At 36.0% G+C, this 27,500-nt stretch overlaps 1 long non-coding RNA gene across 1 annotated transcript in view; it reads right to left on the reverse strand.

Moving 5' to 3' along the window:
• The window catches only part of LOC136838288 (uncharacterized), a 128,179-nt gene extending 100,704 nt beyond the window's left edge, over positions 1-27,475 (reverse strand). The window contains exons 1-2 of the long non-coding RNA XR_010852923.1: positions 27,199-27,475; positions 26,106-26,203 (exon numbers count right to left, since the gene is read on the reverse strand). This is a non-coding gene — a long non-coding RNA (uncharacterized lncRNA). The remainder of the gene's footprint in view (positions 1-26,105; positions 26,204-27,198) is intronic.
• Between the last annotated feature and the right edge of the window lie 25 nt (positions 27,476-27,500).

Below are 27,500 nucleotides of genomic sequence, written 5' to 3' on the forward strand. Positions count from 1 at the left end.
CAGACGGATGACACGCCATCAAAATCTTTGGCACTACAATTCATTCTCCAATTCATCTCACCTGGAGCGCAGAACCTGACGCGTGCCACGCAGTCAGCAACGGAGATCGATTTTAAAGAAGAAGACAAATGAAAAAAAAAAAGACAAATAACAGAATTTTTGCACGATACTAGGAAAGATAGTATCGAAGGAATCCAGTTAGCGAATTCTTTGACTGTGTATTCAGTTTCTTCTGGCGTGTAATTTCTAAGGTCATCTTTTTACCCGATCGTAATTTTCAGTGGCTTTCTCATTCAAATTACTGATATAAACTGTAAGGAAATATCTGCGTATGTTGTGAAAATATATTCAGTGGAAAGAACATTTATCATTCCAGCAGTCTAATGTGGCATTCTAGATCATTAAAAAAGGATTTCACGGTTTGAATGACGAAACATTAAAGTGGTTCTTCACTGCTCGAAAAAAAATCCCTTCTTACTTTTTAGATACCGCACTAACAATGATGTTGAAATTAAAATAAAAATTTACTCACATACACACAGTATATATATATATATATATATATATATATATATACAGTATATATATATATATATATATATATATATACATATATATATATATATATATATATATATATATATATATATATATATATATATATATATATATATATATATATATATATATATATATATATATATATATATATATATATATATATATATATATATATATATCTTCCACTCTTCATAAGAACATTAAGATAAAATAGTCTTCATTTAATCTTGAAAAAGTTCTACGATCTTCAACAGATTTACTGTTCAATTATTGTTTTTAGAACTTCTCGTTCCATTAAATTTTGTAACAAACAGCCTTTTATATTAAAATATATGGACTTTTTAACGATGGCTAATTCGTTATTGGGAACCGAATAAAAAAAAAACATTTAACGATTGCCATAATTATTGTCGCATTTTCCTCCTATACTTTTACGCTTATTGGCATTTCTTCTTATTCTCCTCCTCCATCCCTTTCCATTTTCCATTCCTCTCGGTCTTGCGACTGCCCGCAGCATTTTCGGCTGAGGGAAAGAAGGACGCAACTGCCATCTCCAGAGGGCTCAAGACGCAGGTGTGTCATAATGACCGTAGTCTCTTCGTCTTCCCCACCCGCCCTTACCCCTTCCCCTACCTCACCCCCATCCCCCTAAAGACTCCCAGACATACGCACACACGCACACGCACACGCACACACGCACACGGCATCCTCCTCCATCTCCCCTATTCTCCCTCCCAATGCCCTTCCATCTCCTCTCGTCTCCCTCACAGCCTCCCTACCAATGCCCATCTCTGCAGCTACCTCCTTTCTCTAGCGACTAAGGAGTATTTTCTCGGTTTTTTTATTTTTAAAATTTTTTTTCAACTCTGTCGCTGGAATAGTTTTCTTTTTTTTCCGCCCTGTTTCTTTACCCTTCCTTCTCAGCTCCCGATATATTTCTTTTTTGTTTTTTTAAACGTATTTGTCTTCATAATGCATCGGTTTTTTCCTTTGAATTTCTCGGCATATACACACACACACACACACTATATATATATATATATATATATATATATATATATATATATATATATATATATATATATATATATATATATATATATATATATATATATATATATATATAGTGTAAATACATATGAATTTTTATCACAAGCACGGTGACTTTTTATATTCGCAAACGTTGAGCTACAAATGTCGTTTAATATCCAATTTGCTCTATTTCGGGAATATCACCGAAGGGGAGTTATAACTGATAAACAAATCGGTACCCTTCCCTTCGTTGATATTTACTAGGGGAGCGAACTGGATATCAAACGAAACTTTTAGCTTAATGTTTGTGAATATAAAAATGTCACCGTGCATGGGATAAAATTCATGATATATGATAAATATAATATATATATATATATATATATATATATATATATATATATATATATATATATATATATATATATATATGTGTGTGTGTGTGTGTGTGTGTGTGTGTGTGTGTGTGTATCCTACCCATCAAATCTGAAGCCAAAAGAGGATTCATCTGGATTCACTGGACGGTTGTGTAAGGAAAAAAGGAGAGGAACTGAGAAGGAAAAAAGCAACAATAGAAACGAAAGAAAACGGACATCAGAAAAGAAAATGGAAATGAAGTCACCCCACCCTATAACCGCACTTCTCTGTCGACGGGCAAAATGGAAGGAAACCTTGCTCTAACTGATACAGAGGAAGAATAACGAACGATTTTGTCAATGGAAATACTGGAAACGAAGCTGAGTCGTTTAAACGAGTGATGATGATTTTTTTCGATTAAAAGTAGATCGTTAAATTTTAAAAGCAATGGGGACATGATTATTTTGACAGATAGGATTTCTGTCAGCTTTCAGAAGTGGATTTAGTTCCCACTGCGGAAATAACTAACATATTTTACCGTATCAGCATCAGTGCCGGTACTCATGTATAAAGGCAAATGCCAGGGTAAATGACAGGTTTCCCGGCAGTCGAAATTTAACTAAAAAAAAAAAGGGGGTGGGTGTGGGGAGTATCAGAGAAGGATGTGTAACCTAGAAAGTGTTACCTGAAGAGTCCAGATAGCGATGATGACCAGGTTTGTATTTCCGTTCCTTTCTCTCTCTCTCTCTCTCTCTCTCTCTCTCTCTCTCTCTCTCTCTCTCTATATATATATATATATATATATATATATATATATATATATATATTATATACTGTATATATATATATATATATATGATATATATACACATATATGTATATTATATATATATATATATATTATATATATATATATATATATATATATATATATATATATATGCATATACATATGCATACACACACACACACACACACATATATATATATATATATATATATATATATATATATACATACATATATATACATATGCATGTATACACATACGTGCATGTGTTATTATAAAATTACTTTTTTCATAATGATGATAATAACAAAGATAATAGGGTTATTGTATACCGAGGAGAAGAATATCGGAAAGTGTTGACCAGCAAATATCAAATTCCAGTATTTTCACCGTAATGCACATATCCCATCATGTGTTTATTTTCTATTAAGGCATAATTTCCAACTGTGAGGGATCTCAGTTCCTCAAGTGCCCTTTATAACATGCGAATATCCAAATGTAAAACCAACTCATATACAGTACACACGCACATATGCTGACAAACAATTTTTTTTTTTGTAACTCGGGCCTTTCCATCTCTGGAACTGCAGTGCCGGATAGCTACGGCCTTCTTGCACCTTAGCAATCTCCAGGAGTGAGGATGCTAGCTCCACGTCTCCTTTCTTGACCATACCGGCCATTAGTATTCATTCACAACTGGATGGCCAGTAATAACCATATTCACCAGTTTTATGGACTGCGAGAGACAACAACCGTTTAACGTCTCTGGTTCATAATATTCTAATTACACTTTGCATTAGTTATCTCTGTAATCCTGAAGGAAGTAAATGAAGAAATTGCTCTTAGTAGATTCAGTCCGTTGCTGGTTAGAGGACTAATACCAGAGCTCAGACCATTACACAACCCAAAATACGAATTTATTTAAGTTCATACACTCTCATTGCTAAATTCATCAGACGTGTGGACGAATAGGCTGAAATAAATTCTTATTCTTCATGGTAGCATAATGGTAAAAGCTTTTCGACCAGCGGGGGTTCTAGCCCCCACTTAGAAGACTTTCTTCCTTCGGTTCATTTTGGATTTTCGAACTTTTAGTGAAAGTGTGCTCCAAATATATATTAATAATGAAGATATCATTGTATCCATTATAACACATGTATATGTATCCCTATTTGTTTGTCTGTCTGTCTGTCTGAATAGGATTTTATACCATTATGAAAACTATTAGGATATTAGCCTCCATTACAAGAAAAGGGGGCCCACCACGCATCCTCTTTCCAGGTAGACCGTGTTATGATTATTATAGGAAAATGATAATTAAATAGAATATTAACCAATATAAATAAAACAACGTATTCAGTCTACAAAGGAAATATTCATCACTGTCTTAACCTCAACAAATTCCTAGAAACTGTGAGCCTTTTGGAAAGATACATACAATTACCGGGTATGATTATAATAATCTAAACATAATTACACCTTAATATGACCACGATCATCACCGAAGAGGGCTCAAATCGATTAATAAAGGCTCACGAGTTGTGGTCTTCCGGAAGAGCCCTGACGCAATAAGATGGTCAAGAGCTCTCAGATCACTACCTGCGGAGCGTTTAAATCAACAACCACTTCCACGATCTTTCAAATCAGGTTTACACTGCTTTCACGGTGGTTATCAAACCACTATTGTTAATGTTAATGCTTGTGCGTAATGAATAACTACCTCGTTAAAGTATTAACTGTCCGGAATTAATATCAACATTCGTAAAACATCTTTTCTCGTAATATTTTAGACTATTTAAACATTTCTTGCATTTGCTATAGCAATGAAGAGATTTTGGCCAAGAATGGACTAAACATGCACACACTACCACACTCCTGTATTTATCTTGACACGCCGAAATGTACACAAGTATGCCCTTGCACTTTACGAACAACTACATGGATGCTGCAAAAATGAATACAATAGTATGCATGCATGTGTATTCACTTTATATGAGCGTGGTACAATGTCTGAAAAGTTATTCATCTAATAAATTATAAAAAATAAAGATAACACGCGTGTTGAATTGAAAACAACGCAGTTCAGCTAGTGAGGTGAGGTATCGGCATAAGTGGTAATTGAGAAGATCCTGAGAGAGAGAGAGAGAGAGAGAGAGAGAGAGAGAGAGAGAGAGAGAGAGAGAGAGAGAGAGAGAGAGTTTACGTAAATACATCTCTATATAATCTATATGCACGTAATATTCTATCTGAAATATCTAGCATCACAGATTCTACAGCTCTGCTGAACATAGTTGTTACTGCTGTCTCTGCTGTCATGTGCTTGTCCATCCATAATTCCCTTTGACTGTTTTCACCCATATTTCCTGTGCATGACTCTTAAACTGACGAAGTGGTTAAATGCGTTAAAATATGTAAATGCAGATAATGAATTTTAATATGATATAGCTAACTAATTCCTTTGTTCCAGTCAAAATGTTCTCAGTTGCGGAATAAACACACACACACACACACACACACACATATACACACATACATACATATATATATATATATATATATATATATATATATATATATACACATATATATATATTATATATAAATATAAATAAATATATATATATATATATATATATTGTATATAAATAAATAAATGTATATATATATATATATATATATATATATATATATATATATATATATATATATATATATATAAAGTATATATGTCACAATAAGCCGTCACTATAACACAGGGCGGCCGTAGGAAAAATACAACGCAACAGCCACTCCCTCAATCATATTCTAAAGGGTTGAATCATGGATGAACCTCATGTGCTTAAAACTTAAACAGTATTAGCTGCTTCGCAAACCAAGACAGAGTGTTCATCAACAGAGTGTCGAACCCTTGCACACACCATTCGACACTGAAAATTCCTGGATATCTGACACTTCGTTTCAGACCTCCCTCTCTGTGGGTGGATTTCACATATCTCTTTGTGTCTATGAAGATCATAATTTATTCGTTAATTCAAGTCTATCCACCAAACTATCATCTGATCTATACGTTCACCCGCACTAACCTTTTTACTACTCCTCCGTACCTCCACTTAATATCTCACCCCACGTACAGTAAGAAAACAGCCCATCTTCACAGATTCAGCCTTTCAGTTCTTCTAGCATCCAGCGTCCACATTAATAATCACTTCTACATACAAGAGTTGGTTCAACCATTCCATCGCATATTACCACATTGGTTTCCATGGAATCATCGAGTTTCTCCCTAAGCTTTTTCACACACTATTGATTAAACACCTTTATTATGTTGGTTGTTTTGCAAAATTAAAGAACTTTTAGAAACAGGGCAAGATATAAATCGAAATATTTTAGGAACTTGTCCAGCTAAAAAGACTCTCTCTCTCTCTCTCTCTCTCTCTCTCTCTCTCTCTCTCTCTCTCTCTCTCTCTCTCTCAAAGATACCTGCATAGGTGAATGTACACTAAAGAGCATTTTTGCTTAAAGTTTTGCCGCTTACGAAAGTCGTTCTCGTCAAGGTCGAGAATAATCTCCTCAGCAGTGAAATTACTCTGTAAACCGACTACATCGTCTAAAACAGTATCTATAGTTATGTAGAATTCTGATTAATGGAAGTTTACCAATTATTTTTAACCGACACTCGGAGCAGGATTCATTGTGTAAGAATTTTCTTGCTGTTCATTTATGAAACTAATTCATTAGAGCAAGAATAATATAACCTGTTGCTGCGTATAATTTGATATAAAAGATGAAATACAGAAATAGTGTAATTATTTATATGAAAAATCCGTAGATTTTAAAGTGATCATATCTCAATGAATTAATAAATATATCTACTGATATAAATGCGATTGAAACTTAGATCCATTCATTGTCGTTTCTTTTTTAAGTACTTTTTTCAAGTGTTTTTTTTTTTATTTTGAGTCTGACACGACCTCGTTCACCATCAGCAAGTATGAGTTATCTATAATCAAGAGGCGTAACCATCATAATAGATGCTGAAGAGAAGATCTTTGAAACCTGTCTGAGAAGTTTGCTGACCTGAGTCTTCTTCATTCATTGGAATCTGTGGCTGTGCGCGCCCACTTGCATGCGCACATTTGCACCCACACACACACACACACACACACACACACACACACACACACACACACACACACGTGGTGAAGGTGCATCAATTCTATGAGCAAGCTCACTCGAGGCAAAGTCATGCATATTTAATGAAAGCGACAAGGCGATATTTTTCATTTTCCTTTTCTTTATAAAGTTTTTCCTTAATCGTCAGTAATTATACAGAAGACCTCTAATGCATTTGGTGATTTGTTTAAGATAAAAATGACGGATCTGATAGAAAAAATGACTGAATTCCTAGATCATAATGAATCGACTGATTGAATAATGCACTAAGAAGAAATTACGTAGCCATGAATCATAGTTTACTCAAGTAGAAGAAGAGAATGAGAGGGGAGATATAGCTCCTACATGCGTTATCGTTGTTACGCGTTTGCCAAGAAGAGCGGATAAGTACAAAATAAGTAAACTAACAGATGAATGAACAGAATAACCTGAAGGCAAAAATATCAATCATTCGACTTATTTATTTGTAAACGGTAAAATGAACAATTATATATCACAGTCTGAATTCATTCTATGTATGCAAAGACAATGAGCGACTTTTTAGGTCTGAAGTAAAATTAGGAAAAATGCAATAAATAATTTGAGTTTCGAGTGCTTTGCATTGAATTCATCTCTTTTAGTTAAATTCACAGTAAGATATTTTGAGTACCGATAGACAATTAGACATTTACATGCATCTGTATCTATAACTGTACAAAAATACCTGTTGCTGAAATACCATTATTATAATAATCTTTGTTTTGTTTTTTTCGTTCATTCTGCACATCTCATTTTAATACTGGTACTCCTAGCATGTTATCCATCTTCGTATTAATCTAATGATAGCCTTTGTTCATAAAGCTGACGTCGTTAAACACCCAGGACATGTTTATGTAAACCAGCTGCTCATTATCAGGCAGGTAAGTTTCTTAAAATTTTTCTCGTGTTCTCATAAAGTCTCTTTATTGCCGTTTTGTGTCCTGGGCAAAGGAATACTGTAGATACAGGCTGTCCTGAACACTTTCGTTATAATATTCGTAATAATATTTAAGAGCATAATAAACAAAGTGGTTGGGGTAACTTATTCCTTGTCGACTATAAGCGATGAAATTCAGGCTCCCTAATTTTCTGTTATGTACTATGTACAGTAATTAAACTCACTCTGAGTTTAAAGAACGACAGTGAGAATTTTGTTAGGGAGACGGGTTCTTTATGTATTTTCCTTAAGTAATGAGAGACGCTAAAACCAATGAGCTACTTTGCCCTTGCATCGGAATTCGCCAGACACCCTTTAGACTAAACCAGTTTTAAAGAAACCCACACACACATGCCCACGTGAAAAAAACAAGAATACAGCCTTCTGAAATAAAAGAAAAAAAAAAAAAAAAGAACAGAAACACATGAGGCGGTTAATAACATCAATCACCGCCGGACAACAGAACTCTCAGATTCTCCCAAACAAATCATCCATTCATTTCTCGGGTCCAGGCTTCCCTCCCTCCCTCCCTCCCTCCCATATGGCCTTCTGGTACGAGGAGTAACCGAAACTCCTCCGTTGGTTGTTCTTCATTGACGACTTAAGAAACTGCCCCGTCGCCTTTCACGGATTACAATTCCTCTTTTGGGTATTTGGATAGTCATTGAAAAGACGTCAGAGTTATTCCCATGGCGGTTGAGGAGCCCCAAAAAGCACCGTCGCCCTCCGCCTTCTCCTTTCCCTCATTCTCTTTCTCCTCTGCTCTCTCTCTCTCTCTCTCTCTCTCTCTCTCTCTGCGTCTTATCCGCCGCATCCTCGCCCTCATTCTTGCCTCCCCGTTTCTTCGTTTCTTCTTATCCTTTCTCTCACCCCTCAAACGACTCCTGGACTCCCTGGAGGGACGATACCTAAAAATAAAAATTCGTTCCTATTTCACCTTCGTCGCTGTCTTCTTGGAGTCCATTGAGCGCATGCGCCCCTTTTACCTTCTAGGAGAAGCCTTATCTGGCATCACCAGGGGCCCGGAGGTAGGTTGGGATCTGCCCTTCGCAATTATGGAAAAATAGCTCTTATTACGTTGGTAAATAAAGTCTCGAGGAAGTCAACGATGCCCCAAGCCAAATCGCACGAGAAACGCCTTTATGTAATATAAATGTAAGGTCGAAATGAAACGAATCGCAGTATGAACTAAAACGGTATAGAGGAAGTTAAGATTTGTCATAAAATTGTTGAAGGAATTTCCGACTTAGGTCGCGAGTATTTAAGAGTCCTTTTCATCTGCCAGGTTTCCACAGATACCCGTCTAGACAACTCGCCACGTTTCACTTTCGTACAAGTTCAAGTTTACAGCCGCCTGTCTTCCGGTTTCAGCCTAGCAGGGCGTCGTTGAACATGCACGTTGAAATTCCCCATTTTATACTTCATTAACCATCCAGTTCGTCGTTGGTAGCAAATTTAAACAAGAGTATTATAAAAAACGTCATTGGGAAATGTGAAAAACCTGAAGGAAAACCAAAGACTTATGCATTATTAAACAACAGGTCTGAGATGCTTTGACCTTGGCTGCAGCTTCCACGTAGTCCAATCACCTGATTACGTTTCTATTTTCTTTCCTGGAACTCGGCAGGATGGGAAGCTTCGATATTTAGTGTCGGGATATCACGCATCAGTTATATTTTATCCGCCCGCACAGAATCCTTATGTTTGGAAGACTAATTTGGTTGCTTTTGCCCCTTTATGCGACCCCTCACTTCCTCCCTCCCTCCCTCCCAAAAAAGATGTCGTTCGGTTCTGGTATTCCTTTGCAGTTACAGTGAAAAAGGGTGGAGCAAAGTTTCAGCCAATGAAATGCGAGATACTTGATCGGGCGCCCTTCTCATTGGTTTCATAATGCGTTCCAGCGAGTGTGCTACTGCTCTTTGTTGCTCTTTTCTCAGATTTAAACATTTTACAGCACGGTGAACACCAGGCTAAGTTAGACTTCCCGATTCGAGCAATTAAAAAGGATGCAGGGGGGAGAGAAAGAAAAGCTGCGCACCGAGTCTCATAGCGGATCACTTGTTGCTTTGTATTCAAATCACTTCGGTAACTTGTTTACCTATCATCCAGCTGGTCCCGGCGCCCCCAACCTCTCCTTATCCCCTTCCCCCCCAAGATGTGCCTAAAATAAACAGCTACTTTGCAGCAGAGCGGAGACCTTATTATTACAAGAAGTTCACGGAAATTGTTGATTTGATTAATTTGCTGATTATGAAAATATAGTTTTCCACGTATCTCCGTTCTATTTAAAAAAAAAATGAATGAACAGCTCTAAAAGGGGTTTTATGATTTTGACTATGAATAACGATTCCTAAGTGACGTCAGTAAAATAAAATTTAAGTTCGAAAAATTCCAAATTCAGAATGAAATGCTTTCTCAAAATAGCTTAGACTACAAAGGAGCAATCCCAATGCAAGCATACGCACGAAATAAAGTTTGTGAGAGAGAGAGAGAGAGAGAGAGAGAGAGAGGTCTGGAATGCCGCTGAATGTGGAAGTGAAGCAGGAAGAGAGAGTCGAGGAGAAAGTGACAGATTCACCAGTATATTTTCAGGCGACAAAGGCCTGCGAATTCCTTAGGTCCGCAGAGTACTGGACGTGTGCCAGGAACGAGCAAAGATGCCACATTTTGGCGTCGTCTCACTTCCTTGAATGCTGTTTCTCTCTCTCTCTCTCTCTCTCTCTCTCTCTCTACTTTACCTGTTCCCTTTCTCCTGTTTTGCCAAGAGTTTCTTAAGTGACTATAAAGCAAAAAGATCGGAGACTCCGTTCATTTTTCATGAAGGAATCGAGGTCAGGCGTTCAAATATTTCGATTGAATGGCTCGTTGGAATGTTTTTCTTCAAAGTTTTTAATTATATTTAACTTGATTCACGAACGTTCTTGTAAATTCTGATGGAAGGCAACATTTTTGGACGGATGAATTGTTTTGATCTTAATACTCTTTCAAGACTATGTAGGAAACAGACGGCCATAATATGAATTCATAATTTTCCTGCCCTGTATCCTTCAGTAGCTTAACGATTTTGATAGTGATGTAATTTACAGGGCCAATTCCTATTTTGATGAAATATGCAAGCAAACAAATGCGAAAGACTCGGAAGCATACAGAACATCTTAATATACTATGAATCTTCCCCGTATATTTAGTATTCAGCGGGTTTTAAATTCGATGCACATAACACTTAGTCCAGCCGGAGAAAAGCAAATAATATAAGTATAAGCAAAAAATTAAACATATAAATAAATAAAAACAGCGACAGGGAACTTAATACAAAACAGGGCACTCTTCTGCTATTGACTGTAAGTCCTCTTAAATTACAATACATCCAATTCAGTGCATTCTGAGGAAAAGGAAAAAAATAAAACAGGTGCTTCACATTCATCCGCTAATGTTGTAAGCAAAATTCAACCTTATAAGAAGTTTGTTTTGAGTAAAGAATTGCCCGACAGAAAGGTACAATGACTTTGTAATTGCCAGTGAGGGTCAGCTAAAGCTGACAGACAAGTTCTCATAAGAAATTTGGAACTTTCTTTGGTTGAACACGACTTTCCCAGCTATGAAATGAGAGACACACATTTGAGAATGAAAGGAAATTCGATCCACTACATTAAAGAAAGACAAAAGAAAAAGTAAGTAGATGTAAGATAAAAAAAAAAAGTAGCGTCTGTAGTTGGAACCGACCACTGCTCAAGAGAAGTGCTTACAAAATGCACTAATTTACCAGTGGGAAGGGTAAAGCATGACTAATTGAATTATATATTTTGATAATTACAAATAGAAAACGAAAGTGTACCACTTGTAAAAAGTAAAAAAACCAAGATCGAAATAAAATAAAATCTTTCAGGTTAGGGAACGGCATGAAATAAGAAAATTATGATTAAAAAAAAAAAAAAAGTTTGCGCTGAAGCGAAGATTTTCCGAAAAAATCGAAAATTTTCCTCTTGCTGAGTCATTCTCGTTCAAAAATGGCTCGAAAGGACTGGAAAATTACATAGCTTGCTTGAGACATATCTACTTCTTCAAAGGCTCTTCTTTTATATACATAATCCTGGCGTAATTATTACTTAATGACTCCGTATTTTTATTAATTGCTTATGGTTCTTAAGTCATTCTCGTTCAAAAATGGCTCGAAAGGACTGGAAAATTATTAATGATTGAGACATATTACTTCTTCAAAGGTTCTTCTTTTATATACATAATCCTGGCGTAATTATGACTTAATGACTCCGTATTTTTATTAATTGCTTATGGTTCTGAATACATCAGGTTACCAGGGGGTCTTGTAATATGAAAACATCAAAATATATCGATAAAGGCTGAACTACTTAAATGATGTCTTCCTGTCAAGGTAGATAAATAAATAAATAACTGAGTGATCATTATACAATATTAAATAAGTAAAAGTATATCAGGTATCTGGTATTATTTATATTTCCAAGAAAAATATTCGTGAAAGATCATTTATCCTATAATCAAAAGTTTTCTTTGCAAAAAAAAAAAAAAAAAAAAAAAAAAAGACTCCAAGCTCTTCATCAGGTACAGCGTATAAGACCTGAATTCTATTTCGGGTTAAGTATCCCCCTTCCCCCGGCCCCCCCACCCCCTCTTACACACTCTTTCGTGCAATTAATTTATTGTTCCCAACATACGCTACAGAGCGGAGATCGTACGCAATAATACGCATGCACCAAGAGTTGCCATTTTCTCCCAATTTGGATCTTATCAAGAGAATTCATGTCCTTACAGACAAGAAATATGCTGTCGTAATGAAAGACGGCCAATTTACTACTACCAAGAAACGTTATCATAAAAAAGAAAAAAAGAACACGATTAGAAAATTGCCATCTGCACGACAGTATTATTTCAGCATACCCTGTGATTATCGTACACTGTCATCATCTTTACCGTTAGTTACTAATGCTACCAATTCATGTTTTTTTTTACGTCATTATTTCGTAATGTTGATTCATACAATGGTGCTAACATCCTTCAAGACCTTTCTTGAACTAAAAGCATAAATTATCTTTGACTGTAAAACTGTACAAAATACTGTATATACACACACATATATATATATATATATATATATATATATATATATATATATATATATATATATATATATATAATATAAATATATATATATATATATATATATATATTATATATATATATATATATATATATATATATATATAATTTTCTGCATTAGTGTAGAACTTTCTGCCTCTGAGCAAGCGTTAAGGATGGGGATGTTGGCCCCATGCCCTTTTTCTTGGCACTCATTGAACGCTGATACTCATTCACAGCTGGGTCGACCAGTGTGCGGCAGCCAATATATATATATAATATATATATATATATATATATATATATATATGTATATAAATCTATATATACATACATATATATATATATATATATATATATAATATTATGTATATAAATCTATATATACATATATATATATATATATAGATATATATATATACATATATATATATATATATATATATATATATATATATATATATATACATATATATATATATATATATATATATATATATATATATATATATATATATATATATATATATATGATCTGAATATTTTAGGTGTCTAAATTATATATTTAAAGTATTTCGACCTTAGGGGAATGCGGATTGCAACAACACTAAAAATATTCCAAGTAATTCTGCCAAAGTAAAGACAATAACGTGAGGATTGACGCTCGCAGCGTTTCCAAAACTGAAAATTTGTTGAAAATATAAACCATCTGAAGAATCTCTTTGGCGTTAATTACTGTACGTGATTGAACTTATCTTAAGAAAACTAACCTTTATTGCGTTTGGAAGCCTCAATTATGTCACTTTCCATTTAGTCAAGTATTTCCCCACCAAGTGTTATATTCCCCCCCCCCCACACCACAATCCCTTGATGTCTGAACGATAATCATGAGAGTGCTGAAACGAGCGGAATGCTTCCTTAGCTTTCGCTGATGTTAATCTTAGCTTCTTTAACTTTCGCTGATGTTAATCTTTGCTTCTTTAACTCTTGCTGATGTTAATCTTAGCTTCTTTAACTTCCACTGATGTTAATCTTAGCTTCTTTAACTTTTGCTGATGTTAATCTTAGCCTCTTTAACTTTCGCTGATGTTAATCTTGATGTTAATCTTAGCTTTCTTATGAAGTCTGGGTCATTCAAGCGGTTTGCTTGTTCCATCCCAAACTGCCATTGACTAAAAGCTCTCAGTCAAGACTATATATATATATATATATATATATATATATATATATATATATATATATATATATATATATATATATATATATATATACTATATATATACATACTGTAAATTATCAATTTTTTTATATATATATATATATATATATATATATATATATATATATATATATATATATATACTGTATATATAAGTCCTTCAATAGGTCCATAAACTTCCCACCCGTTATATGAACCTAGTTGCCAATTATATCACCACTCAATCAGAAGCAGGCGTAATTTTTATGTTGAAACATACACTGTCATACAAGAAAGCTTTCATGACCAAAGACACGTGGTTGATGACAAAAATAGCGACAAGGCCAGAATGGATATTCTTTGCTCTGATGCATTAAGAATATTTTCTCTTTAAATGAGGGAACACCATTCCCTACTAAGCCTGGTCCTTCTTGAATTGAATATAGAATTTAGGTCAATGGCCAAGCGCTGGGACCTACGAGGTCATTCAGCGCTGAAACTGACTGACAGTAAAAGGTTCGAAAGGTGTAACAGGAGGAAAACCTCAAAGCAGTTGCACTCTGAATCAGTTGTTAGGAGAGGGTGGAATGTAAGATGGAAGAAAGTGAATATGGAAGGAGTTACAGTAAAAGGAACGAAAGGGGTTGCAGCTAGGGGCCGAAGGCACGCTGCAAAGAGCCTTAAGTAATGCCTACAGTGCACCGCGTGAGGTGCGCAGACGGCACTAACCCCCTACGGGGTGGTCCTTCTTGGTACTTTGATTTTGTTGCAGTTGATGATTCATTACAGTCATTGCCTATCCATCGCGCGTAGACACGACTCAACGCTGGAATATATATACACACTTCCTTTTCCACTATCCACGTTTCCTCTTTAATGAGAATTTCTCCAGGGAATGTTACTACTTAGCCATTACTAAGCAGTAGGAGGGATGCGGTTGTTTGAGGCATACCCTCCAGTCATGGTCACCCATTTATGGAGTGACCTGGTCCTGAGTTTCTAAACGTTGATGACTGAAAGAGTAGCAGACTCTGCCACTATCTTCCTTTGCATGTGTGTGTGCGTACATGTGTGTAGAGAAAGGGGAAGAGAATCCGAGAGACAACCACTTTGCGACGAAGCCTAACACTTACTTTTTTCTCCGTAATTTCATTACGGACTGAAGTCGCTTTTTCGACTTTAGTGTCAGTCATGAGATGAAGCCTTACACTAAAAACCTAAATATTCTGCCGAGCGGAATGCAGCTCGTTTCTTTCTCCAGTGAGAGCCATTACCTTGAACCTGCATTTAGCCCGCAACCACTCCTGCGTGGTAGATTACGACTTGGGCAGCCAATAGGAGGCCAGTTTGGATCCTCGTCCAACGTTCACCCCGCTGGGCATCGGCTTCCTCGCCCGCGCGCTGAACTGGAAGCATCCAGGGGCATCTAGTTTCCCACGAGCTCCTTGTAATGGGTCTGCCCAGGTATGCAACGTAATAATACCAGGTGAGAGGAATGTCGGACGGTAATAACAAAGAGAAGACGGAGAATACCAAGACAGAGATGGTGTTGCAAAAAAAAAAAAAGGGTCTCTTTCTCCCTCGTCGTCGCTGAGAGGAAATGAAGTTAGGTTGGAGGATAATTTCGCCTAATTTAAGAGGATGGAAAAAGGTATGTCATGGCGCGGGTTACGGCGGCAACGCTGCATCCGCGTCTTACGATGCTGTAATTGGCGTAATTCGGGTAATGTCCAAGAGCAAGATATATGGATGAGAGGAGTAATCATAGCAGAGAGAGAGAGAGAGAGAGAGAGAGAGAGAGAGAGAGAGAGAGAGAGAGTTATGCATACGCAAACAATGATACTGACATGCATAATGAACCGAGTACCAATAAAAAAATTAGAGTTTTAGAGTGGTAATTCTATTTATTCAATATATATTCGATATAGGAATTTCACTGGAAGTGTTAAATCTTAACAGACACTACAGCATTCACATTCTCCATGCCTTCAAGTAATATTTTTGGAGACAACGTAAGAACTCCGTCCATACTACTAATATAAAAAAAAAGCCAAAAAGAGTAAATGTATATGAAGTAAAGCCAAGAGACACGCAATGAAGAAAATGAATTTAAGAAATGTTCATCAAATCATCAGTTTCTTTTTTCATACAAACAACATTTATATATTTTCAGGTCTTTTACTCACTGAAATTACATCTATTCTTGTATGACCATTTGTTATTTCGAATAATCTATCATTATCTCCGAAATACTACAATACTGAATTATCAACTCGCGTATTATTTGTTACCTAAACACATTGTTCATACAGCGACAGTATAACATTCGCAATACCCTCCGTATCACTTTGGAAATCCTCATTTTTCTTATGTGACGCCTTCGGGGCAGCGGGGTGGGACGAGCTCTTTGTGGTATTTCAACGATGCCCTTAGGGCACCTGAAATGTCGGACTCCCTCCTGAAGAAGGATGTTGAAAGGCCCTTGATACAAATGAAATTTTCGTAATTTCTCAGCTGTTAAATTTCAGAAGGCCTCTGGGTGAATCGAGATTGAAATTCAATAAAGAAAAATAAGACCTGTAATGAAATACAGAATATGATAAAAAAAAAAAACTTCAAGAAAAGGGGAATGATTATATGCTGAGAAACTAAAGGTAAATCATAATAAAAAAAAAAAAAAATGCGCCGAAGTTTCTTCGGCGTAATCAAGTTTTCTGTACAGTGTATAATGCTGTATGAAACTCTCAGCCGGCCGTGGTGGCCTGTGTTGTTGCGTTGCCAAACGCACGATCATGGCTAACTTTAACCTTAATTAAAATAAAAACTACTGAGGCTAGAAGGCTGCAATTTGGTATGTTTGATGATTGAAAGATGGTTGATCAACATACCAATTTGCAGCCCTCTAGCCTCAGTAGTTTTTAAGATCTGAGGGCGGACAGAAAAAGTGCGGACAGAAAAAGTGCAGTCGGACAGACAAAGCCATCTCAATAGTTTTCTTTTACAGAAAACTAAAAATATAGCAAGAAGTATGGGAATGTACATGACATATCATCAGTAATTCTTTAAAGTACTTGGGAGATAGTCGTGAACTTATTATCGGCTAAATAAAGTGTGCTTGGATAAAATGATTCATTATATTCACGTTTTCATTTAAAAGTAAATTGAGTTTTTTTATATTTTGAGTTATAAATATATACGCTCCCTCTCCCCTGTATGTAGACACACACACACACACACACACATATATATATATATATATATATATATATATATATATATATATATATATATATATATATATATATATATATATATATTATATAATATATATATATATATATATATATATATATATATATATATATATATATATATATATATATATATATATATATATATATATAATATATATGTGCATGTAAATGTGTGTGCATGTGTGTGTGTGTGTGTGTAGAATCTGAATCTGCTGGTCACTTTTACCAGATACATAATGTAATAGCCACAATGCCCTCTTAACTTTTCGAATATCTTCGCACTTTTTTGGATACGCTTGTCACTACAAAGCCCTAAGATCCAAGTGCAAGATATTTTGAATCAGTTTTGTTGTCCGGTAGCGGGAAACGATCCTGCGTTCCATAGTTATAACGAGGTCACATGTATATATATGCATGCATGTATGTAAGTATGGATATGTGTATGTTTGAACAATTTTATACATTATAAAATCTTACTTCATTTTTAACCGAAACTAACTAAAACTCCTAAAATTGCTGTTATATATTATTTTCTAAACGTTTCAGCACTTTTAATACCTGAGAATTTCGAAAATATAATAATAGCTCATCAGGGTTGTGGAGAGAGAGAGAGAGAGAGAGAGAGAGAGAGAGAGAGAGAGAGAGAGAGAGAGAGAGAGAGAGAGAGAGAGAGAGAGAGAGGCTCTGCAGACATTTTTTTTTTGTTAGGTATACATTACATTTGGTGGAATTTCTTCAATCTAGTATTTTATTCCGTTTCTCTGAAATGAGTTTTCTCATGGATTTCCTCACGTCGACTATTCTTGAAATATCGTTTGAAAACTGTAATTTTATTGTCCTTGTAGAGTAAGATTCCTCGGGGTCTCAGTATTTACAGAGATTTTATCTTCATCTGATAATGATTTTCACGTTTAGAAATTTTACATTAAGACATATTCATGTCCAAGATTTGTTTATTATTATAGGCTAATTTTTTCCAAGTTTCCTGGGATTTTGCAGTCAATCGTCTTTCTGATTATATCATCTTTGTCTCTTGATATAGGCAAGATTAGTTTTATCGCTATTTTGAGAGTCATAATCCTGAACAGACTTCTGCAAACTTATTAGTTCCAACTAACAGGTTTGCCAGTTTATATCCCTTTCAAACCCTGAACAACACCTGCGTTTTCTCTTTTGTGTTCTTCCCATTCAGGTAATAAATACCATAGCAGCCCACTACAGTCTTCCAACTCTTTCCCATAAGTTGCCCCATAACCCTTCCGATGGGTGACGCGTCTCATTCTTGACAACGGAGAGTACCACCCACGAAGACTCATGGACAGGATGTACCAAAGGCCCCTTGTGTGTGGCAACTACTCTTTTCCTATTATTACATATTACGCCGTTCAGAGCAATTATCCCTAACTGCCTCTTTACACAAACTTTTATATGCTATCTCTGAGCTGTATATTTATTAAATTTCAGAACGTAAAAAATACTATAATGAAGTCTGCCACCGATGCACCATCTTACGGGGATTAGTCCGAGTCGCTAAGAAACGGCACAACTTTCTTGGCGTTCGGATTGCGCGGGAAAATTCTTGCAATTATCATCTCCCAGCAACTCTTCACCATTTGACTTACACAACTTTTACTATCACGACAGAGGAAATATTATATTTTAGGATACCATTTAAGTGAGTGGTGGGTCTTGCGGGGTAATTCCACGTGAGAATTTGATTAGGGTTTTTTTTTTTCGTTTTGTTCGTTACGGATATTTTAATTGTCTCGGACGACCGTTTCCGTATTGTTTGGAAGATGTACGTCTCCTCAATTATCTGAATGGTGACTTACAAGCTTTTAATCTGTTTGTGTGAGTTTTTTTTTATTATTATCCTGCTTAAGGCTTCGCAAATGGACTCTTCATTCAAGGGCTGGTTTGGTCCTTTCTTTCAAGGAAGAGAACAGCACTTTTCTTTCTCATCATTGTCTTAATGCCTTTTTTATTAAAAAAAAACCGTTAGCAACAAAAATCTCGAGTGTTTTTCTGTAAATGTGATAAATAAATTTTCCCACTATTTTTCTTAATTTTATTGTAAGTCAGTACTATCGATGTAGTGCAAGAAATGGTAAACGCCACATATATTATCAGGTAAGCAAGGACTCATTTCAGGTCTAACCCTTGAATAATGGGTGCACTATATCCCATTCTCTTTTAATCGGTTACTTTATTGTGTGCTGCCCTAGTAAGTCTAGACGAAGTGGTGCTAATTGTCAACGCCATGATATTTACACTTTGGGTGAACGGAGGAGGCCGATTGGTTGTCAAAAACGAGTTTTCATTTTTTTCTTTTGATGCTAGTTTAATTAGGAATTAATTTATTGCAATAACATAACCGTGCATTCACGAATTAATACGTACGATTGATAAAAGAACACCTTTTAATGGGTACTCGACGCCTTACAATCATCATCTGTAAAACCAAGCCTGAGCATTAAACATTGTTAAAAAATTTTTTCTGTACCAGATAGAAGTATACAAGTTAATTAAGCAAAGCATTAATACAAGATATGAACGCAAAAACATTTTCGTTAAAAAAGTAAACACTTGATGAGAGTTTAAAAAATGTATTGTGCACTGGGGGATGCCGCTTCATATGTCAATCATATACTTCTGAGGAAGCGTGGCTATTGGATACTGATTTCAGACCCACTAATCATTTATAGATATGGAAATTAGTTCAAATAGCTATTGTATTACTGTTGTTTTTAGCCAGCAGACCTGGACTATGATTCGGATTTTAATAATTGGCTAATGAAATTCCATTTTTTATATTTTTGTAATGTTTTCACTCATTTTCTTGAATTTTAGCAAATATTCACATATTCATTACCTTCGATTTTTAACTTTCTTTGGTCTAAAATATTTCATTTTTATGAATAAAAAAATCTTACAACAGATTCATAACATTTCCTTTAGTTTTAAATTTCAGACACGAACTGAATTAAAACTTTCCTTTTTTCTCTACAATTATTTCGTTTCTCCTTTGGTCTTGTATTTATTTTAAATCTTCATCTCTCGTCCAACCTTAAGGTTTAACCTAGAATTCATCACAGGCATTATTTTACCTAATAACTTCGTTTCCTCGTAATTTTTCTATTCTCGATTATCGCCCCAAATAAACTCTAATTATCTGGATTGTCTTTTCGAAGATGTTGGGAAACGGATAACCACGAAAAGTGCAAGAAAGGAGCGGCGCTTATGATTAAATCAATAAAGACATCCGGTATATCATCCGAACAAATATTTAAGGAAATGAAAAAAGATTGTATTCAGTTGATAATCTGCAGATTTATCATCGGAGACGTTTGGTTATCCGAGAATTGCCAGATCACATCTGCAACGCTCACATTATGTAAAGAAGGGTTAAATTTAATTTTATAAATACCGTGATGGGTGCCAGGAAACAAACCGTGATGATGATATTGATTTCAGTACGGATTATGACTATAAAGTCCAAGTCCTATATTACGGTGACAATGGACCGGACCTAATTGCGGTCTCCCAGTGAATCTATTGTCATTAATGAACAGTGCGAGGATCATGTGTTATTCCATCGTTCCGAAGGAAGTTCTTGGTTCGTTTCACAGACAGAAAAATCCCGCTTGACGCAACATCCCGTATTTGACAAAAGCAGGAACTGGCGCAAAATGAATAACGTTTTTCTAAGAAAGGAAACCTTCCAGTGTTCTCTACGAGAACTGGAATATAACGGCGTAATTGCCCTGTTCTTTGCATCAAGGTATTTCCTGATTGGCCTCTCCCGAGCAGCATACCTTCTCTAAACATAACACCATTACGCTGCTTCTCGTTATCCCACGAAATGGCCAGGTAGGTAGCTGACATCCTCTGTCAGGGGACAAGATAGTTAAGTGTTAATCACCATTTTCCTTATTTTTTATATCAATGCGGGGACGCCTCGACTCTCAAGGAAATGTTGCAATAGTCTGACTTTTGTCGAAAAGGGTTTCAGCAGCCGCCGTCTTCGTTATGCGCATGTCGCTCGCGAGCCCTCCTTTGGCCCGGTACTGGGCAGGCATTTGTCATTCTAATGTCTGGTCCCTTCTTTGGTCTACGATCTTTATTTTATACCCATATTATACTGGTCCTGCAGTTTTTATTTGTTTTCCAACTTTTACTTCCGTTATTCTTCGTATTTTGAGTCGTTTCTGCAGATTCAGGTTATGGGGCGTTTTTGGAGAATTAAATCTATTAGCATGATTTAGGGTTTTCGTACTGGGAGGTTTCCTCTCACTCAGATAGATTCCTCCTTCACCAAACATCTACTGTGAATTTGGTTCTCGATACAATAATCTCAGTTTCATGTTCCTAAATGTGCTTTTATACATGGTCGTATGCAACATGTATACGTGTATATATGTAGAAGAAAGAGGCTTCTTTGTATGGCCATGGTTATGTATTTCCCCTGATATATATGAGAATTTATTTAACACGAGAATGAGTCAAGTTTAATGAAGTTCATTCTCATTAATTCCGTGTGTTTTTATGTTGGCTGAGAGAGAGAGAGAGAGAGAGAGAGAGAGAGAGAGAGAGAGAGAGAGAGAGAGAGAGAGAGAGAGAGAGAGAGAGAGAGACCTTCTCGGCTCTGACGTTTTTATATGATTGAACTTAAGAAGGGGCAGCATACACAGGAAATACAATTATTCAATAAGCTCGATTTTGTGGATCTATGAGGGCATAAACCAGCTTTATGTAACAACAACAAAAACAACAACACCATTAGTACTGAATGACTTCATGCTGATCAATCTATTATCATTTTGTCTCTAGACTGGAGTCGCAAAGGGAAAATTTTGTCTTGTTGCTTGCTCGCACTTTCATTGTCCTTTGAGGTGGAACATGAAAAAGTCACTTCCTCGGTTCCAAAATTTATGATTCTCCCTCCCACCCTGACCCCCACCCATGTTTCCCCAACCCACACATACCTCTCCCCCCTCCCCACCTCCCAAGAGAAGAAAGGCAGCAGTGACCAAATAAAAAAGGAGAGTAGCTCTATCAACACGTCCCACATCTTAAAAAATAAGTGGGGGTTTGAGCCAGAGGGAATTATGTTATACGTTGTTACTGTGGTATTTCCTCTCTGACCATTAACTAGCTGACCGTGTCAAATGAGGGTCAGAGGTCACACCTTACAGGAGATGGGAAACATACAAAAAGGGGGGAATGAAGACGAAAAGAAACCTCTCACGTGATGGAGTGACAGCCTCGGTGCAGAATGAATGAGCGCGGTAATATTTGGGATAATGGTGGCGCATTCTTTTTTGTCATCGAGAGAGAGAGAGAGAGAGAGAGAGAGAGAGAGAGAGAGAGAGAGAGAGAGAGAGTAGAAGGTAGTCTTGCTTTGCGAATACATTATATATACTATAAATAATAACATTGACAAACACTTGCTAAAGTACACTAACCAGCGCCCTGACTGTTTCATTTTCTGTGCCCTAAGATAGCGTATTTTGATATTTATCTAAACCGTTAGGACGTTACAAAGTATGATAAACACTTGACCAATTACCTTAACCACCGTTCTGATTATTTCGTTTTCTGTTCACCAAGTAACTCTCTCTCTCTCTCTCTCTCTCTCTCTCTCTCTCTCTCTCTCTCTCTCTCTCTTTATATTTGTATATATTAAAACAGTTTGGCTGTTACAATGCAGCAAGAAATAGGCCCAGAGAAAAATCAACAACCCATCACTTTGATTGATAACACTACTTTTATACCCCAGAGATTTTTGTGGCAAAAATGTGACAAAGTCTTATTTTCTACTGCTGTCAGTTTGTTTAGTAATCAACTGCCCTGATGGAAAGAGTATCTGCCCCAGACGTATGACCAACTATTTGCTTATACACAGTAGAGATCAGCAAAACTAAATTGCTCGCTTTAGAGGTTTTTATTTGTTTTTATTTAGTTTGTGTGCATGGAACAGATGTATAACGATGTAAATATATGGAAAATGAGATTACGATCGCACGTCTTGTCATTATAAACACTTCAGTAATGAGAGAAAAATATAATTCGTTAACTAATGCCTAAAAGCTGTACCATACTGTGCCGTTCCTTTCGATAGGAGAGCACATCTGCCTCGGGTTTGTTTATCATTTTGCAATTATCCATCCGACAGCGGATCTTTTGTTCGGATGAGTGATGGACCACAGACGTCTGACCGCAGAATTTCCATCAAAGAATCGGTTCCGAATCTACTGATATTTTATAGAAGACGTCGTACAGGAGGTTTAATTACTTCACCTTGGCATTACAGGGGAGCAAAACTTTGCTTTTTTTATACTTTAACCTTCAATACATATACGATTGTGTATAAGAGTTTACGTAAGGGTGTTGTTAACTGTTAACGACCCTTTTGTTCATATATCAGTATATATATATATATATATATATATATATATATATATATATATATATATATATATATATATATATATATATTAAACATTTATAAACGATTCCGTCAATAGGCAATGGCTCCAAAGGAATTATAACGCAATAGTTCACTGGGAAATTCATGCTTTACTTATTGAATGATGTTTGAACACGCCATAGGGAATATTTTCATAGTATTAGTCGCAACAAAAACTTACATAAAGCTATTCGTTTTACCAGCCAATAAATAGGAGGGAGTTGGGGTTACGTGCAATATTCCTGATTCTGCCAATATATATACACATACATACATACACACACACACACACACACACACATATATATATATATGTGTGTGTATACTAGCTGACCAACCCGGCGCTGACCGGGAAAACTCTTAATGACAGCCGATCATTTACCTTAGAAAGGAAGTAACATGTGTTGTGGTTTTGATTAACATGTCCCCGCTAAGCCGAAACACCCCCACTAAACCTGAACATAACCCCCACAAAACCTAAACACCCACTAAATCCCCACCAAACCTAAACTCTCTCCCACCAAACCTAAACACATCTCCCCACTAAACCAAAACACACCCCCATTAAATCTAAACATATCATCCACCAAACCTAAACACCCCTCACACCAAACCTAAACACACCCCAACTAAACCTAAACACACACCATCCACTAAACCTAAATGTATCCAGCACTAAATCTAAACACACCCCAACTAAACCTAAATGTACCCCCACTAAACTTAAACACATCTCCCCACTAAACCTAAATGTATTCAGCACTAAATCTAAACACACCCCAACTAAACCTAAACGTACCCCCACTAAACTTAAACACATCTCCCCACTAAACCTAAATGTATCCAGCACTAAATCTAAACACACCCCAACTAAACCTATACACGCCCCCACTAAACTTAAACACATCTCCCCATCAAACCTAAACACACCCCAGCTAAACCTAAACACACCCCTCCTAAACCTAAACACACGCCCACTAAATCAAAACAAACCCCATCTAAACCTAACCACATCCACCACTAAACCTAAACACACCCCTACTAAATCAAAACACACCCCAAGCAAATCTAAACGCATCTTCCACTAAGCATAAACACACACCACCCACAAAACCTAAACATCCCCCAACTAAACCTAAACACACCCCTCACCAAACCTAAATATACCCCCACCAAACCTAAACACACCCCTCACTAAACCTAAACATACCTCCACTAAACCTAAACACACACACCCCTCTAAACCTAAACACAAACCTTGATACAGAATTATTAATCACAGGAAAGAAGAGCATTTTCCATAATATATTTCTATGTGTCGAATGTATGAAATGAAGTATGACAAACCCGTGGAGTTTATTTACCCGTTAGCTACAAAGGTAAGGGGGAAGGGGGATGGGGCGGAGTACGGGTTTGAAATCCACGCGAAAATCTTCCCGGGATCAAATGAGGGCCGCGTGCAAAATTTCGTCTAGATCGGTCAAGCGGTTCGGATTTCTATAGAGCACAAGCTTACATAGTTACATTCACTTTTATTACACACACACACACACACACACACACACACACACACACACACACACATATATATATATATATATATATATATATATATATATATATATATATATATATATATATATATATATATAGTCACCTTCCATATCGTTATGATGCAAAGAGCGTCACTAACATTGTACCGTAGAAACATAAGCACATTGTTCACAATTAAGCAATAAAACTTGCAAAACTGACTTAGGTTTCTTCACTTGGCGAAAGTGAGGAAGTCGTCGAGGTCTAAGCCAAGCCAAAGACTCAAGTCATTTGCTCTAGGAAGCATTAAATCATAGCTTGAAAACATAAATGATCTTAGTATTTGTGACGCCAGAAAATCCTAGTAATTAACCAATTAAATATAAACGCAAATCGCAGATGATTAACGAGAGAACCCACTCGCTTCAGACATAAAGCTTTGCTCATGCATAGAAAGCAAGCAGTATAAAAAACACTTTGTAATGTTACATTGCAAACTGAATTGAATTAATATCCTCGCCTATAAAACAAATGGAAAGACAGAGACCCTTGAGAATACCCGGACCCACAGCCGAAAACACTTCGAAAAAGATGATAGCAATATGATATTCGAACCAGACCTTTGCTGACAATTTCTTCGAACTACAAATCACGGAAAATGTACAACTCACGTGCCAGGTGCTGTGTCTTCCAGGAACCTCCTTGTGGCATTATCTCCTGAATCGAAGTCCTCTGAGTACTCTCTCTGTTTCCACTCTGATGGTAATGCCTGAGTATGACCAGAGATAAGGGAAAATATGTCATTACATGAAAAATATTTGTTCACATCAATCAGTGTTTCTTTCAAGAAAAAAACCTAAATTATGAATTTTGCTATAGATGTACCTAAAATGGTGTTAGGAACAACATTTTTATCCAATCTCTGCAAGTTTTATTGGAAATGAGTTAAAAGTTAACAGATTTTGGTGAAGGATGCCAGGAGTATATTCATTACATAAAAAAATATTTTTTCACATCAATCAGTGTTTTTTTTTTCAAGAAAAAAACTTAAATTATGATTTTTGCTATAGATGTACCTAAAATGGTGTTAATAACAACATTTTTATCCAATCTCTGCAAGTTTTATTGGAAATGAGTTAAAAGTTAACAGATTTTGGTGAAGGATGCCAGGAGTAATGGGTTTACACTGTACACTTCATCACTGACAGAAAAGAATATTTTCCGCTTCATGTATTGTAAGTCAATGATTAACAGAAATACGCCCCAGCGTCTTGCAGAAGAAAGTTTAAACAAAATCATGGCTACAAATTGTTTTTACAATCGTTCAGCAGTCTGAGCTCTATATATTTTATAGACAGTTTTGTAGCCAGAATGTCATTTATGAGGATAATCGTTACTTAATTGAAAACGTTAATCAAATGTTCCTGTCTATTTTTCATTTTTTTAGCTATATGTGCTAATTAATTTCAGTTTATGGCTCGCTGATCAAGTGCTCATTCAGTATTATATGTCTTTTGTTTTGAAATGTCAATAAATTTCAGGGGAGATCCACTCCTGTCCCCCCTGGGTGCAGAATTGGTTGTGTATCATTTGTGATTTTGTTTTCCCGCATTTTTCATGGAAATAAAACACTGATTAAAATCACATATTCTAGTTTTTCCAACACATATTTTGGCGAAACTACATAATATAAAAAGGGTAAAATGGCCTAAATAGCAACATTTTTATCCTATCTCTGGTAATGGCACAAACTGCTGGACTAACCTCTCGTTAATCTTCGACGTTGATGAACATTGTTCATTACAAGTTTCCGACAGAGTAAACTTCACAAAACACTTTTTGATCCCGTGGTAATTAAGTTTAGGGACCACGATTAAAGATATTTATGACTTTCTATTGGACTCCAGAACTTATCTGCAGAACTACCCAAAACTCACTGTGTCTCTCGGCTCTAGTAGTAACAAAAGTAACCTCAGGTGTTTCAGGGCTCGAAAGACCATTATCACGATGGGACAAAACTCAGCCAACATGAGGAATTCGTTTCCAGTAATGAAAGCAAATGACTT

This window comes from Macrobrachium rosenbergii, chromosome 4 (assembly GCF_040412425.1).
Source record: "Macrobrachium rosenbergii isolate ZJJX-2024 chromosome 4, ASM4041242v1, whole genome shotgun sequence".
Lineage (NCBI taxonomy): Eukaryota > Metazoa > Arthropoda > Malacostraca > Decapoda > Palaemonidae > Macrobrachium > Macrobrachium rosenbergii.